The sequence below is a fragment of the Puntigrus tetrazona genome, unplaced genomic scaffold (assembly GCF_018831695.1).
Source record: "Puntigrus tetrazona isolate hp1 unplaced genomic scaffold, ASM1883169v1 S000000004, whole genome shotgun sequence".
In the NCBI taxonomy this organism is placed as follows: domain Eukaryota; kingdom Metazoa; phylum Chordata; class Actinopteri; order Cypriniformes; family Cyprinidae; genus Puntigrus; species Puntigrus tetrazona.
In genome coordinates, this window is record NW_025047684.1 from 8,218 (window position 1) to 25,000 (window position 16,783).

The window sequence follows — 16,783 nt, forward strand, 5'->3', positions numbered from 1 at the left end:
GGGTACCATCATTTTTGTCCATGCCTGTTTCGTGAGTTTATTTTTTTAAATAATTCTGTTGAAGCATGGTTGAAAAACAATGTCTGACTTTCATTGGTTAACATTTATAGAATTTTTATTTATTATTACTTTTGTCAGATAACAGTTATTTCTGTGACCATTGTGACTTTTTCTTTCATTGACCAAAGGGTACCAACAATTTTGTCCACGTCTGTAAGTGCTCTGTCATTATGGGGTGGGGTTGGCTTGAGTTGGTGTCGTCTCTGAGTTGCCAGTAGTTTTCTGTTCTCTGTATTTTTATGTTATTTTTGTTTTATAAGGCCTGCTTATTGATTTGATAATTCTGTGTGTTAATATATATTTTTGGCTCTTTATTAAAAGCATTTTTTTCCCCTCCTTTAAACTTTGTTTGTGCTGGTGTGAGCCCTTACAATTTTAAAACCTGGTGTGATCCCTCACATTTATTCTCATATCCATTCAGATCAGGGGCAAGATTTTGAGAGTGGTCTCTGATTCCTTACCTAGTAGTTGAAAAGCTCAAAAAAATGACAGATGTATCGCCTGAATCTGAAAGTGGTGTGGGAAGTGTACAAACTCTGCACGAAGACCATATCTTACCAATCAGGGAGGATGTGAGACAGACAGCTTCTGCATTATTGAGAGCACGGTCTGTAAAGAGAAAACAGGGAAATGGAGTGATTAGGAGTGAGCAGTGTGACACTGGTGTTAAACAATCAGGAGAGTGACTCCGAAAGTGAAGAGGAGTTTTACCAAGACTGGGTGGAAAACCAGCCACAAACAAAAGGCAGTGTCCCATTTACACCTTCTGTGGGAAAGGAAGCTACCTACAGTGAAATTGACTTACCTGGACCCTCTGCTAATGATACTGTATCTTTGCTCCCTGAAGAATCAAATACAGCTGAAGCAGGAGATCCAGATCTAGAAGGGGGAGAGAGTTGCAGAGAGAGTGCCCCGAAGAGATCCAGTACAGCCTGTCCCGTTATGCCCCAGAAGAGAAGTAAAACCTGTGGTCAGACAGAGCTATGACAAACTAGGCAATGTCACTAGCCATCCTCTAACTTTGGTTCACAGAGGGATGGTAATAAATGGTGGAGACAATATAGGGCAGAGAATAGAATCCTGCAACACAGTTTGGTGTCACCAATTAGCTCAGTGTTCCCGGTGTTCAGCTAAATGCTTTGCTAGTACCCACAGTAGTGGAGCCAGTTTAGAGAATAATCTCATGAGGGCATGAGATATTCTAGAAAGGCAAGGTCATAATACGGTTTAACATCGCAGCTCCTTCAAAGCCACCTTTAACCGAGACCGCTTAGTGCAGCATCTATAATTTCACAGATTCGCTGCCGTTTGTGTTCTGTTGTGGGACTGTTCTTATAGGGACATCAAGGTCTATGAGACACGCTTTTGAAATCTATCCTCTAGATAGCACACCCATCCACCGGAAATGCTGGGTCTTCCTCTGGCTACAGGGGACAAGTGTGAGAACTGTAAAGTGTGTGTGATTTTGTGATTTACACATTTTACACAATTTGTTTCTATGTGAGTATCATTGTAGTTGTATATATATCTTATTGAAGTAAAACTCAGTTAAAAAGTTAAACAAACTTTTATTTAGACAACAAATAGTAAAAAAAAGTACCGTGTAATCATAGAGGGGGGCCTTAATCCAACATCACAAGGTATTTTGTTTCTGAACATAGACCAGTCCCTTACAAATTTCTACTTCAGAAAGGTTGGGGGTGCTACACACAAATATTAAAAAATATATTATAACACATTAAAACTGTTCTTGTGACTATTCACAAGATGACACAACATACTATAAAGCTATTTATAATGCCATATGTATTTATTACAATACCTTAAGAACAACCTTATAATGCAGTACAAATACAGGCTTCATAGAAAGTGTTACAGTAGATTTCTTGGACAGATATATTTGCAAAACAATCCAGGACCATCCTTATAAAACTATGAACCTGCATCTATATTTTGGGCAATTTTCCTGAAGTAGGATATCCTTTTGTCAATTGTCTTCTGAAGCTTGGCTGGTAACAGAAAAGCCTGCTCTTGAACAGAAAATATTTGTTTTCCTATGCAGTCTTCACATAATCTGTAAAGAAAAGATAAAAAATGTATTGAATAATAGTTCTAGGGTAAGAACGAAGAGAGGAAATACATCAACTACATGTAACTCTGTATTTATAGGCCTATTCTAAAACCATGATCAGTCGGTGTTAAGTAAAGCAATGAGTGTTAGTTTGAGGCACTGTTGATATGGTTATGATTGGTTAGGAAGTTGAGATAGTTGTTCCCGGTAGATTGTGTATTGAATTGTGTATTGTGTTAAGCAAAAGGTGCTTTATAAAATAAAAAAATCAAAAGCCAATAATTATTTTATGGTTTTGCATATTTGGTGGGTTGTTCTGGTGTTCGGGTATCAGGTTTCACAAATTGTGTGATAAGTAAAGATTTTGTGTGAAAGCAGTTGAAAAAATGTAAACAATATATTGATTGTTCATCTGATGAAATGTCTTTATTTAAAAAAAGTTGAAAATTACATGATCTAGTACTATATACAGTGCATGCCATTGACTGTAACACCCTGCAGTACTTGCGGATATATCCGATTTAGGGAGCTTCAAAAAATGTCCACTTTCCACCAGCTTTACAAAGCCAGTATAATTTTTTTTTTAAAAGTCAGGTTTGTCTGAAAGTAGAAAGTTAAGGATGGCTTGGGGGTGAGTGGGTTATGGTATAATTTTCATTGTTGGGTGAATTATTCCTTTAATTAAGCCCTATCTGTGAAACTGTGCATTTTTACATCTGCTTAGTTGTGCAGTGTGAAATGGCCATAAATCTATCAACTAAAGGCTTTCATTCTGTTAAATTCAATATGTCATCTAACCTGTTCTATATTTCTTATTAAACAACTATAGGCATAAATAAATTCTTTTAAAAAAAAAGATTGTTTGTTATAGTGGGCATATATCTTTTTTTTTACCTTGACAGGGAGTATGGTTGAGTCTGGAATACCAGTAAATCTGCACAGTGATTCTGAGAGGAGACCTGAGAACTGCAACCTACAGAGGAAAAGAATATTTAGAAATATTGCTATTAATTACCAGATCAGGTTCATCTGTATGCATGGGGTTTTGTTTCCTTGCCGCTGTCGCCTCTGGCTTGCTTGGTTGGGGACACTTAACTTCTAGTGACTATCGTTGAATTGACTACAGAGACCGTCTCTGCATTTAATAAGAAATTGGTCACTCTCGTCATTATACATCCCTGTCATTATACTGTACAGTGCTTTGATGCAACCTGTGTTGTTAAAAGCGCTATATAAATAAAAATGATTGATTGATTGATTGATCTGTTTGAATGTGACTCATCAAACAATGGTTAAACCAATCCATGATCTTGGATAAATACTAACTAAAGTAAGTCCAATACTTTTAGCCCTACTTAATCTGCATGCACTTCTTTTTGCAGTGAACATGGATGTACTGATCAGAGGCCAAGGGTTATGGTTGGAACTAAAAGAGCCCATAAATCTTTTAAAGTAGAATCAGAGTCTCTGAATATTCCAGTGATGAAGATGTAAATGTATCTATTAATCTTCAGTACATCACAAACACAAATAGATTAAGCTGTACATACCGAATCTATTAAAAAGAGGTAGGTCTGGCTTCCTCCAAAAATGACTACATCACCATCTCTCCCCTTATCAGCAGAGTGCCATAACCTGAGGGAGGAAATAGGTACAACTTACTTATGCAATACTAATCTATATCACTGTCATTCTACAATTTGTTTGATCCATTTGATAAAATCAGCTGTCTCTGCTTTTTAATTGGGTTGCTACTAACTGATATTTTTCCATTATTTATTTGTATTACATATTATTGCCTGTAGATTCAACCAATAGATTTGACTAGTAGATTAAAAAAATATTATATATATATATATATATAATTTTTTTTCCAGCCTCTTTTACCTGATGTTTGTTCTGGGGGGCTACTCACTTTAGAATCCTCTTTAGCAGCTAAAAGGCAGCTTTAAGTCTGGAGATTGACTTGGCCAGTCTAAAAACATTCCACTTCTTTCCTCGATGTTATTTTGCAATTGTGTTTTGGGTATCTTGCTGCTGATGAAGGATCTCCCAATAAGTTTGGTTGTATCTTTCTTTAAATTGGCAGACAAAATGTTTCTGTAGGCTTCTGAGTTCATTTTGCTGCTGCCATGTGTTATATAAACAACAAAGATCAATGAGCCCTTTTCAGAAGAAGCCATGCAAGCCAATCATGACAGCTTGTATGTTTGGGATCATGAGCAGATCCTTTCTTTCTCCAAACTTTAGCCTTTCTGTGACTTTGGTAAAAGGTAATCTTTGTCCCACCAGTACATAATACTTTTTCTAAGAATGTTTGAGTCTCTCTCATACTTTTTTGAATATGATTGCTTACATGAAAAATTGGTGGATTCAAACCAGAGAAGCACCAAAACCATTTTTTAAAGACAGAGTACGAGTATGAGTATTTTCTTCAAGGTACTCTCTGATACCAATACTATTTTTTCTTTCTCATTTTCTATGGTACTTTTAATGTCATGCTATACTCTTAAAATCCCACAAAAATAATAACATCCACCATACATGCCTACCTATCCAATGCTGCGAGCTGCAAGCTTCCTTCTGATGCTGTGTGATCTAGTGCTGTCAAATGATTAATCATGATTAACTGCTTCCAAAATAAGTGTGTGTACTGTTCATCTATTATGTATATCTAAATACAAACATATGCAGTGTGTGTGTGTGTGTATATATATATATATATAAATAAATATATTGTGACGAGCGTCCCGAGGATTGATCAGCGTTGCCCTGGGAACAAACCTGGAACACCTACACCAGCCACTCAACGACGGATTCGACACACCTGGAGCTCATCAGCCGCGGGCCAGATAAGCCCGGCCAGGCGACGGCTTCAGTGAGCCACGAGACTCCGGAAACGCACGCTAACCTGTTGTCTCTTTCTTTGTCTCCCAGAAGCTACAACGTGACGGGCCTGCCTGAGCTACTTCCCCTACTACCTCACAGTGGACTCCCTCACGTTTCTAAGCACGGGAAGCACCGAGACGACTCACCGCTGCACTCACCGGATTCACCGCTACACCACCCCCGGACTCACCGCCGCACTCCTCGCACGGACTCACCGCTCACCTTCTGTGTATTGTCTAATAAATACACCCTCCGGGGGCTTCACTGCACCTGTTTCTCTTGTGCTTCCTCTGCCTCGCCACATATATATATATATATATATATATATATATATATATATATATATATATATATATATATTAGTATATTCAAATATTACATACTAACAGATAAAAAATGTTTTCTTAAATACATGCATGTGTGCATTTATATTACATATATTATGTACACAAAACCGTTATATTGGATGCAATTTACCATAATTAATCAATTGACAGCACTAGTGTGAGCCCTTTCACTAATGTTTTGAATTATGTTCCTTACTCCAAGCCAAGTACCACTATACTTCTACCACTATACAGCCAAACATGGACAAGATTTGACAAAGAACATGTGAATATACAGATGTTAAAATATACACAAAACAATCTAACAACGAGGAAAAAGGAAACATGAAACGACAAACTAATAAACCGCAAGTTCAAACAAAAGCACACATACAAAGTACTTTGCAAAGAGGTGGTTTTCCTATACATGAGGTTCAATACATTTTAGTTAGCCACAGTATGTCTTTAGCATATATTCTTCGAATATTGTTTGTGCTAGAAGAGCCAGTTGTAAAGTAGAAGAAAGAAGAAAGTAGAAATTCAGCAGCTATAACAATTTGTAACACCGTATTAAAGAGCATCAAAATGGCACTTTAAAAGCAGAGCATAAAATAGCATAAAACAAATTAGGTTTTGTTTATAAATTTTGTTTCTGCACAAATGGCACTTACAGCTCATAACACAATACTAAATCTATTGTACCTGGGCTTGTCTTTATGTGCATGGTCTTTCTCTCTCCATTCTCTTGTTTTAGTGTCAAATTCCCACCCATCACCTGGACAAAATAAATACTGAATGTTTGCAAAATATGTGATGGTTATTATTATAGGTATGCCTGTTTCTATGGAAGAAAAAATAATTACAAATGTCAAAAAAGTGAACTTAAAGAACTGAAAAAAATAACACATTGCATTACATTATATATTACAAAAATATATATATTTTCATAATTAAAAATTCAATAATATTTTTTCAGCTTCCAGAGTTCACTTCCAAAATATTCTTTCAGTTTAAAAATGCATTTAATATAGGACAGTCCATTTAGTTTCACTTTACAAATTCAATTGTTTACCATTTTACCAGTTTATCATTACACATCTGGGAACTGCAGGAATAGCAGTAGATTCCCAATGCATGATCTCTATCTGCTGTTAGTTCCTCGGCAGCAAAGACCATAGCAGTTGGCTCGCATGTCGTACAAAAAAGAAAAACAAATTTTTTTTTAACAATCAAAAAATTGTTACAGAACGATGATGACCAAAGCAATTGCCTCACGTTACAGAGAAAATTTAAATCAACCTAAATATGCACCGTACTGATCTGTTACGAAGAAAACCCAGTTGGTGGAATTGTCAGATAGACACTTGGGCCCCAAGCAGCTCTGAAATTTATCCATAATAAATACAATAAATGTTTTTAATTGAAAATGTAATGTTGTCAATATAAAGCAGTTGCATGTTAAAATTAAAATTATACTTTATTTTGACAGTCCATTTTAGACATTCAACTAACTATAAGCAACTTGTCAAGTAATTCTTAGAGCGTGTCAGCTAATTCTTAGAGTAGACTTTTAGGGTAGGTTTAGAGTAGAATCATACTACTCATAGGTCATACTTACGAAGTTTCTGATAGTCAGTATGTTGTATGCAGTTGACTTGTCAAAACAAAGTATTAGAAGATATTAAGCAGACAGTCTACTGATACTCTAATGATTGCTAGTTGACATAAAATTACAAAGTTTCTTACTGTTAGTAGAATATCTAAAGTGCACAATATTTCCTTTTTTATTAATAAATTACTTGCTCTACTTACTTCATCAACACCAGCCTGTGCCACGCATTGGTAATCTACTGCTATGTAATTCCTTTTCCTGCAGTTCCCAGCTGTGCAATGCTGAATTTTCTACCGAGTTTGGACAAGTGAATTTGTGGGAGTAAAATAAAATGGACTAAAAATTGCCTGTTGAATACTATACATTATATTTTTAAACACACTGAATATGTTGGGACTGAACTCTGAAAGGTGAATACAGATTAATGATTTTTTAAATTATTTATGTGTGTGTGAAATGTTTTGAATTGAAATATTCACAGCTTAATCAATTGTTTAAATATCAGCCTCTAAAAATGCAAGAACTTGTCATTATTTTTCTTCCATACTGTAGTTTATAAAAACTTGACATACTGAGGACCTCCCCTGACATACTGAGGCCTCCAAACAGGAAGAGTGTGTCATCTGAGATGGCAGTCAGTGTGTGAAGAGTGCGACCCCGTGGGAGAGAAGCAGTCTGATGTTCTCTAGGTTCAAAAGAGCAACAATTACATTAATTAGTTTAAATGTTTCACATAATCACAGTGGACGAATCTATAATGAAAAAATACACCATAGAAACACAACAACAGAAATAAGCTTCATTTTAGAATATACTTTTTTAGACAGATTTTATAGATGTGCTCTTCCTGCTGTGTAAAAAGATGCTAATGCATTTATATATACATGTTTAGGCTCATAAAGCCTATATGGTAAGATATATGCTGTTACGCAAACTGTGGTTAAGACAGCACTAAAAGGCCTTGGGATAAATATCCCACACAAACATTTTTAAAACATGAACAGAAGTATTGAACTTCTGTATTAAAGTCATATTGCACTGTATACTACAGATCATACAATCTGCAGCTGGTTGAGAATACGTATAAACTGCCTTAAAAAAACTGAATAGCACTATGACAACATTGTGACATTCACATTTTCTATAGCAAATATGCAGAGATTGTTTAATAAAATTAGGTTGTAAGAGTACTGCTGTGTGCTGTACTTTTACATGGCAGGCATACTCATTTATCTGTTTAGGAAACACTGTGTTTCAAGAACAGAAGCACCTTGTGTAGATTATTCGACTTTATTATTGGACCCCATTTAATATTCATTTTTTTAAATTAAGAAATTACTCAGTTACTCAGAGAAAAAAACATTACTTACATTTGTGTCCATGTCCATGTTAAAAGATTTAAACAATGAATGTCTATCATCTGCCTTTCCTGAAATAACAGAATTTTCAGTATTTCATGAGGAAATATAACTTAATATTATAGATGTTTGTGCAATTAAATAAACACAGATTACACCAACATTGGGTTAAAAGGCTTTTACTGAACTTACCAAACCTTTAAATCTTAAAGGTGAAAACTCCATCACAGGCAACAAAATATTAAAAATAACAAAATATAAACTTAAATTCTGTTAAATCTTTCAATGAATCCATCAGTCACAATATAGTGTTATATTTCTTGTTATAACAACCAGAGCTTAAAGGCACATGGTGTGTCATAATTTGTATTTTTAAGCACTATTGAGTGCATAAATATCAAATTTAGATGTTGGATGAAGAAGGCCCTATTCCAAATGGGACAAATTATATTGACTTGCGGTCTTGTGGACCATAGGGCAGGGGTGGCAAACTCAATTCCTGGAGGGCCGAAGCCCTGCAGAGTTTAGATGCAACCCTAATTAAACACACCTGATCCAGCTAATCAAGTACTTCAGACATACATAGTATATGTGTTTTAGCAGGGTAACCTCTAAACTCTGCAGGGCTCCGGCCCTCCAGGAATTGTTTGACAACCCTACCATAGGGTGTCTTTTTATCATTTTAGGTTTCAGAAGGCTGCTTATGAGCACCCCCTTTGTGGCAGCCTATGTGTTCTTGATGTGAACTTCTGAGGTGAGCTCCACAGCAGACTACAGGACAAAGAGGTTATGACAAGAAATTGTGGATTCAGAGAACCAGAGACTGTAATGGCTCAGAGCTCCATTTAGGAGCTAATTTTTTTAAATAAAATTAGAAAATTCATACTCTAGACCAGGGGTGGCCAACATTGGTCCTGAAAAGCCAAAGACCTTTGTTTTTTTTTGCTCCAACCTACATTTGGTAACACTTTCAGTTGCAAGGTATTCATAAGTGATTAGTTAGTGAATAAATCATTTACAAAACATTCATAAGCAATTAATATGTGATATGGTAATAATGTATGCATGTTTTGTAAATTAATTTAAAAGTCCTTTACAAGTGATTAGTTAATAATAAACTAATCATTTAAATAACATAATTATTCTTTCAAATGATTAATAAAGTGATTTGTTAAAGTGATTTGTTAATATGTCTATGTTTTGTAGATTAATTTATGATTAGATGATAATTAGCTAATCATTTACAAAACATGACTATACGTTTACAAAATGCAAAGTAATATGCTAAAGTAATCTTTCTTTTAACTTCTCTTAAATAGCATCAATAAATAATCCTTAGTAAAAGGTTAATACACTGAAAATATATACAATTGTTGTTCAAGGTAAGTAATTGCAAACAATATATTTTAGTTCCATTTAAATAAAAACATTTTGAAAGGTAGTCAACAATTTTTTTTCATTTTTTATTTAAATATTTTTTTCAGTATAGTTAGTTACTAGTTAGTTACTAATATTATTACTAATTATTTATAAATAGTTGAAATGCCAACATTGTACTATTATCTACTAACACATCAATACATAATTTAGAAAGCTTTCTGCATCCCCTATTCTAAGTGTAAACTACTCGTCAGTTGTACAAACATGCTAGTTACAGGTTGTGTATGCGTACACACTGGGTTAAAAGATCTACCAATGATGAGCAAAACATTTACAACTGATGAGTGGTTTACACTTTAGATTAGGTTGAGAGTTAGACAGATGTATTCTCTGACACTGATGGAGTATTTTTAACGCTATGAGATAATAGTACAATGTTGACATTTTAATAATTGATTAATAATTGATTAATTTCAGTGACTAATTAATATATCACTATAATAATATATAATAATATATAAACTAATCTCTTATTAACCAATTACCATGTATATGTTTGATTATTTATGATATGCTATGTGATAAGAGACTGATTTGTACATTGTTAACATATTACTTAATAATTTGTGAACATTTGTAACGCTTTGTAAATTATTCAATGATGAATGATGAAATCATAGTCTAATCACTTGTAAATGATTTATAACTCTACCTACAAACATAGATAAACATTAACATGTATTAAAATTAACACAGTTTTGTTTTGTAAATGATTAGTTCATCTTATAAATGCCTTACAACTGGACATTATTATAAAATATTACCAAAATTAAAAAAACAAAAAAACATAAAATATATAAATATAAATATTGCAGCTAATGGTGTTCATTATCTGTTTGACCACATGGAATTTGGAATTAATTGCAATATTTTATTTTTACTGTCCATTTCTGCCATAGTCTCCACTGACCATTTTTTTCTATAAAGCTACTTTTGCAACAAATACAATTTTAATGAATAAAACCGACCTGCCAGTATGTAACGCCAAGCCAGCAGAGGGAGCTCTCGCCCGAGTACTAGCTGTGCACTCTGCTTTCTCTATGATCATTTCCTGTTTGAAGACTTTATAACACAAGGCCCTCCATGTGTACACTATCTGCCTTACCAAGCATTCTACTTGTTGATTCTGATTGCTATTCCTGTGTATAATCTCTGCCGATTTTCTGAGATATTCATTGGAGTTCTTTTTTCAACAACTCTGTGAAGTGTCTGAATATCCTGCCGGGGGAAAGGATATCTCAACACAAATTGTGAATATCACCCAGGGGAACTGACCTGCCACTGATTACGCTATCAAATTCAGAATGCTAGCATCGCAAAGTGGGTGGAATGACATTGCTTTAAAGGCCGTTTTTTTCTGAAACTTAACCACCGAACTTCAAACAAGTGTACCAAACACAATGACAGTAGCTGTGTTAGTTTGATACGAGAGAGCGAGTCCATGATATTAGGATGATAGAATTAAGAAAGTGTACAAATAATCTAATAGATTTTTATATTTTATTAGCTAACCAAACGCAAAACATCCAACAAAAAATTGTATAGCAAGCGTATAGAACAAAGTTACCAGGGTGAGTCTGTTATTGGCATTTATCAGTTGTTATTGGGGTATAGTTTGGAATTTTGACTGACCAGTCAAAATTAAGCATTTCATAGAGTAATAATTTACAGCCATCACAAAATCAGGCTTAAAATCACTTTACGATCATTCTGAGGATAATTCCAGATTTAAAATCATAACAAGAAATGGTTTTGAAATCAAATAGTTATGCATAGTTATGACAAGAAACGCTGACATCTAACAGTCTAAACAATTAATCTTAAACAAATAAAGCATATGCCATAAAGTTAAATTGGAAATACAACATAATCACGTGTCCAATTTTCCCTGAATATCCATATTACTGCAAAGGTGAAATTGATTTTAAATAGCAACAAAAAACAATAGTTAGTTTAAAAACAATATAATGTATATTTATTATAAACAACAACAAAATAATAATAGTTCCAACCAAATCTGCAACAGAACTGCTGTGTCTCCAAGCAACAGCTGTTTTTTTTTCCGGGAATCTGTAGCTTTGAGCGATTCAGAGAGTCAGTGATTAATAACCTATAACTACAGCCTCCTAACTGAATGAATGACAAGACGCCTCACTTATTTAAATAGTGACTTACTACCACCTACTGGTGATTTTAGTGTTAAATATACAGTATCACTTTGTTTTGCACTTTAGATAGGTGTGAGTAGATGGTTGGGTTGCGTGTTTGAGCTGAGGGCAATGCAGTGATCTGTTATGGCACATTAAAGTACAAAACAGTATTTGACCGCAATCTTTCCTTTGAAAATCATGTTTCTAGCATCTGTAAAACTGCGTTTTTCCATCTTAAAAATATATCTAAATTACGACCTATGCTTTCAACCTCTAATGCAGAAATATTAATTCATGCGTTTATGACCTCAAGGTTAGATTATTGCAATGCTTTATAGGGTGGTTGTTCTGCACGCTTAATAAACAAACTTCAGCTAGTCCAAAACGCAGCAGCCAGAGTCCTTACTAGAACTAGGAAGTATGATCATATTAGCCCGGTTCTGTCAACACTGCACTGGCTCCCTATCAAACATCGAATAGATTTTAAAATCTTATTAATTACCTATAAAGCCCTGAATGGTTTAGCTCTCAATACTTGAGCGAGCTCTTATCACATTATAGTCCTGCACGTCCGCTATGCTCTCAAAACTCTGGCTATTTGATAATACCTAGAATATCAAAATCAACTGCGGGCGGCAGATCATTTTCCTATCTAGCACCTAAACTCTGGAACAATCTCCTAACTCTGTTCGGGAAGCAGACACACTCTGCCAGTTTAAATCTAGATTAAAGACACATCTTTTAACTTAGCCTACACATAACACACCAACACACCTTTTATTATTCAAATCTGTTAAAGGATTTTTAGGCTGCATTACTTAGATTTGCTGGAACCGGGAACACTATTTCCTACAATACGATGTACTTGTGACATCGTAAAAAGAATGGCATCTACGCTAATATTAGTCCTGTTTCTTTCTCAATCTGTTTTCACAGTTTGTATCCAGACTAGATGGTGGATCAGCACCCAGAGATTATGTTCATCAGAGACCAGAACACCTAGATGCGCCACGCCGACAGATCACCAGATCCTGATGCACACACACACACACACACGCATTACGCACACACTAAGTCATTTACACTACCTGACACAGCTGCGCTTAAAATTGAACTGGAAGTTAAGTGCTGGGCGTCCGGTCAGAGGAGAACTGACCCCAACTGAGTCTGGTTTCTCCCAAGGTTTTTTTCCTCCATTCTGTATGCATGGGGTTTTGTTTCTTGCCGCTGTCGCCTCTGGCTTGCTTGGTTGGGGACACTTAACTTCTAGTGACTATCGTTGAATTGACTACAGAGACCGTCTCTGCATTTAATAAGAAATTGGTCACTCTCACACTATACATCCCTGTCATTATACTGTACAGTGCTTTGATGCAACCTGTGTTGTTAAAAGCGCTATATAAATAAAAATGATTGATTGATTGATTTATAACTTGAATTTATTTTTTTAAATAAATTGACCACATGAGAACTGGTCCCCTAACTGAGCCTGGTTTCTCTCAAGGTTTTTTCCATTCTGTCACCAAAGGTTTTGGTTCCTTGCCACAGTTGCCTTTGGCTTGCTTAGTTGGGGACACTTAATTTCCAACAATTATTGTAAATCTGATTCCACAGATACTACTTAAAATTAAAAGCTGTACAATGACCTCTCTGAATTAAATAATGAAATGCTTTTAACTGAAAAACTGTTAATCTTGTAATTTTATATTACTGACACTGACACTAGTCAGCCTATTTGATACTGTTAAGTGCTTTGACACAATTGCTTAAAAGCTCTATATAAATAATGGTGACTTGACTTGAAATTGGGATGCAGGCAAACTTACTTCTCGCAGCATCAGTTGCATGCATGCTAACACTTTTTATTAGGTGAAAATCAGGAGAAAACTGATAATTATTTAAACTCTACAATGAGAAGCAACCCTGATGCTAAACTAAATATTGGTGGTGACTTTAATTTGGTCATGTATGGTTCTATGGATAGATTTCCTCCTAGATCAAAATAAATAATTTATTTACCTCTTATGTTTAAGTTAGAGTCTTTTCTTAATTGATATTTGGAGGGTAAAAACCTCCAGTTCACTTGGAACAAAAAAAAAGTGTCAATACAATCCTCTATTGACCTTTGTTTGATCAGACTTAGAGCACTTCATTTTAGATACAACTATATTGGCTGCTACTCTAACTGATCATAAAGTTATCATACGTAAGTATATCAGAATTTGTGGAGGATTTTGGAAACTTAAAAACGTATTACTAAACTGTGATAACTTGAAATCCATTATAGAAAGACTTAAGTCTTTAATTAGTCCTGCAATTCAATGGGAATTACAATTTGAGATGTGCAGGTAGGACCTATGGTAAAACATTATCTATCAAAAGGCAGATTTACTAGACATTTCAACTGAAATTCATTAGAGAAAGGCAGTCTCACTTTTGGTGGTTAGAAATGGAGAAAAAAAAAAACTTATTTAATATAGACAGGCTTACAAAAATTGGACAATTAAAGATTGATAAAACGGTGCCTCGCCTGATGAGTCTCGATTTCTGCTGCAACATTCAGATGGTAGGGTCAGAATTTGGCGCCAACATGAAAACACGGATCCATCCTGCCTTGTATCAACAGTTCAGGCTGTTGGTGGTGGTAAAATCATGTGGGGATATTTTCTTTGCACACTTTGGGCCCAATAGTACCAATTGGGCATTGTGTCAATGCCACAGCCTACCTTAGTATTATTGCTGACAATGTCCATCCCTTTATGATTACAGTGTACCCATCTTCTGATGGCTACTTCCAGCAGGATAACACACCATGTCATAAAGCGCGAATCATCTCAGACTGGTTTCTTGAACATGACAATGAGTTCACTGTACTCAAAGGGGCTTCACAGTCACCAGTTCTCAATCCAATAGAGCACCATGTTTTGCCGACAAATCTGCAGCAACTGCATAATGCTATCACGTTAATATGGACCAAAATAATTCTAGTACTTTGTTGAATCTATGCCATGAAGGATTAAGGCAGTTCTGAAGGCAAAAGGGGGCCCAACCCAGTACTAGTAAGGTGTACCTAATAAAGTGGCCATATATACAACATACAGTTCATATCAAATGTGTCATATTACACATTCATCTGATAAAAAATGTATTGTTATTACAAACACAATCAAATAATGTCAATTTTGCTTTGAAGGGTTCAAAATGGTTTTTGATGATACTAGTACAAATTCTTATCATATTTTGCTGAAAATACTGTACATTAAAGTAACTTGACATTATTATTGAAGCAATATTAATTTATTATGATTCTATAATAATGGAACTATGGGAGAAACTCGATGTCCCTTACGTGTCCCTTTTAAGTGTCCAAACAGTGTGAATGATCTTGGGGCAATCTTTCAGAACACTTGAAATAATAGATCAAGTCAATGTTTGAATAAACTGTGAGATCTGAGAGATCATCAGCATTGCCCTGGTAACTCACGAGGAGCACCTGGCCACACCCATTACAAGCTGATCGGTCACATCTGCTGCTCATCAAGGAGACCTACAAAGTCCCAGAAGACACGCTGGTATTTCATTACCTATTTTAGCTAATGGTTATCTCTTCTTCTCAGCCAACAGCAGCACGTTACCGATCAGCCCGACTCACTACGGCACAAACCCACTGCATTGCACCAAGAAGAAACGGAGAGAAAGTTGGGACCTATTTCACCAGTTTTTTATACTACTGTCAAATTCACCCTCCGGTATTTTTTACTGAGCTCTCCTTGTCTTGTGACTCTTCTGTCAGTGATAAAAAAATGTATTGTTATTATAAACCCAAACAAATAATGTCCATTTTGACTGACAGCTCGGATGCTGAGATTATGCAGAGCTGTATTTTCTATGTACAAACTGTTTATGTAATAAAATGTTTTCATAATTTATGTTGTCCCTTATCAGTGCAAAAAAGGATTCATGTCAATGTTGTACAAAACCCCACTTTTCTAGGGCTTTTCCAAGCTTTTGAAGGGCAGTGTATTTCACTTTAAAGAATTTACTTATCCCATCCATTATCACTGAAATTTCTAAAATACTTCAATTCCTGATGTATTTTTTTATGCATGCCGCATATTAAATTTGCTACATGCAATCTGAATAAGTATACATACAGCTGCACAAAAGTAAATAGCCTGCTATAAGACTCTTTTACATAAAACACAAATGATGTTCACCTGAAAGCACATGCCATCTGTTTTTCAGTCACTGAAACTTTAGCAACTACGATCTGCCTACTGTTAAAACCAATGCATAAAGCTATTAACAATTCACTAAGGGACGAATTTGAAATTCTATGAATAATTATGCTCCACTCCATGAAAGTACTATAATTCAATTTCTTCAAAACTTCATTAACCGACAGCAGATTTTAAAGTTCCAGTGAGATTGTGTATCCAGACTAGATGGTGGATAAGCAGCATATTTCAGATCACAAAGTCTTGTGTGAACTCTGTATAGCTAAACCTGTAAACTCTGCACCTTATTACAAGTATGGTAGAACCATCACTTCCACCACAAAAGAATGCTGTCTTAAGTAATCTTCCTGACTTATCCCAATTCCTTAGCACATCCAAGACAACACAAAAACTTGATGAAATAACAGAAACTATGCACTCTCTTTTTCTAGCACTTTACAGTTGCTCCTTTACGCTTTAAGAAAGATGAAAGAAAACAATCCGACTATATAATGAAAACACTCTCACCCTAAAGAGAGCAGCCTGGAAAATGGAGCACAGGTGGAAAAAAAATGGAAGTATTTTGTATTGCCTGGCAGGAGAGTATACTTTTGTACAGAAAAGCATTAAAACTGCTAGATCTCATTATTTTTCATCTCT

At 35.1% G+C, this 16,783-nt stretch overlaps 1 pseudogene; it reads right to left on the minus strand.

The window, feature by feature from the left end:
- Positions 1–1,611: 1,611 nt before the first annotated feature.
- The window catches only part of LOC122332127, a 20,675-nt pseudogene continuing 5,503 nt past the window's right edge, over positions 1,612–16,783 (minus strand).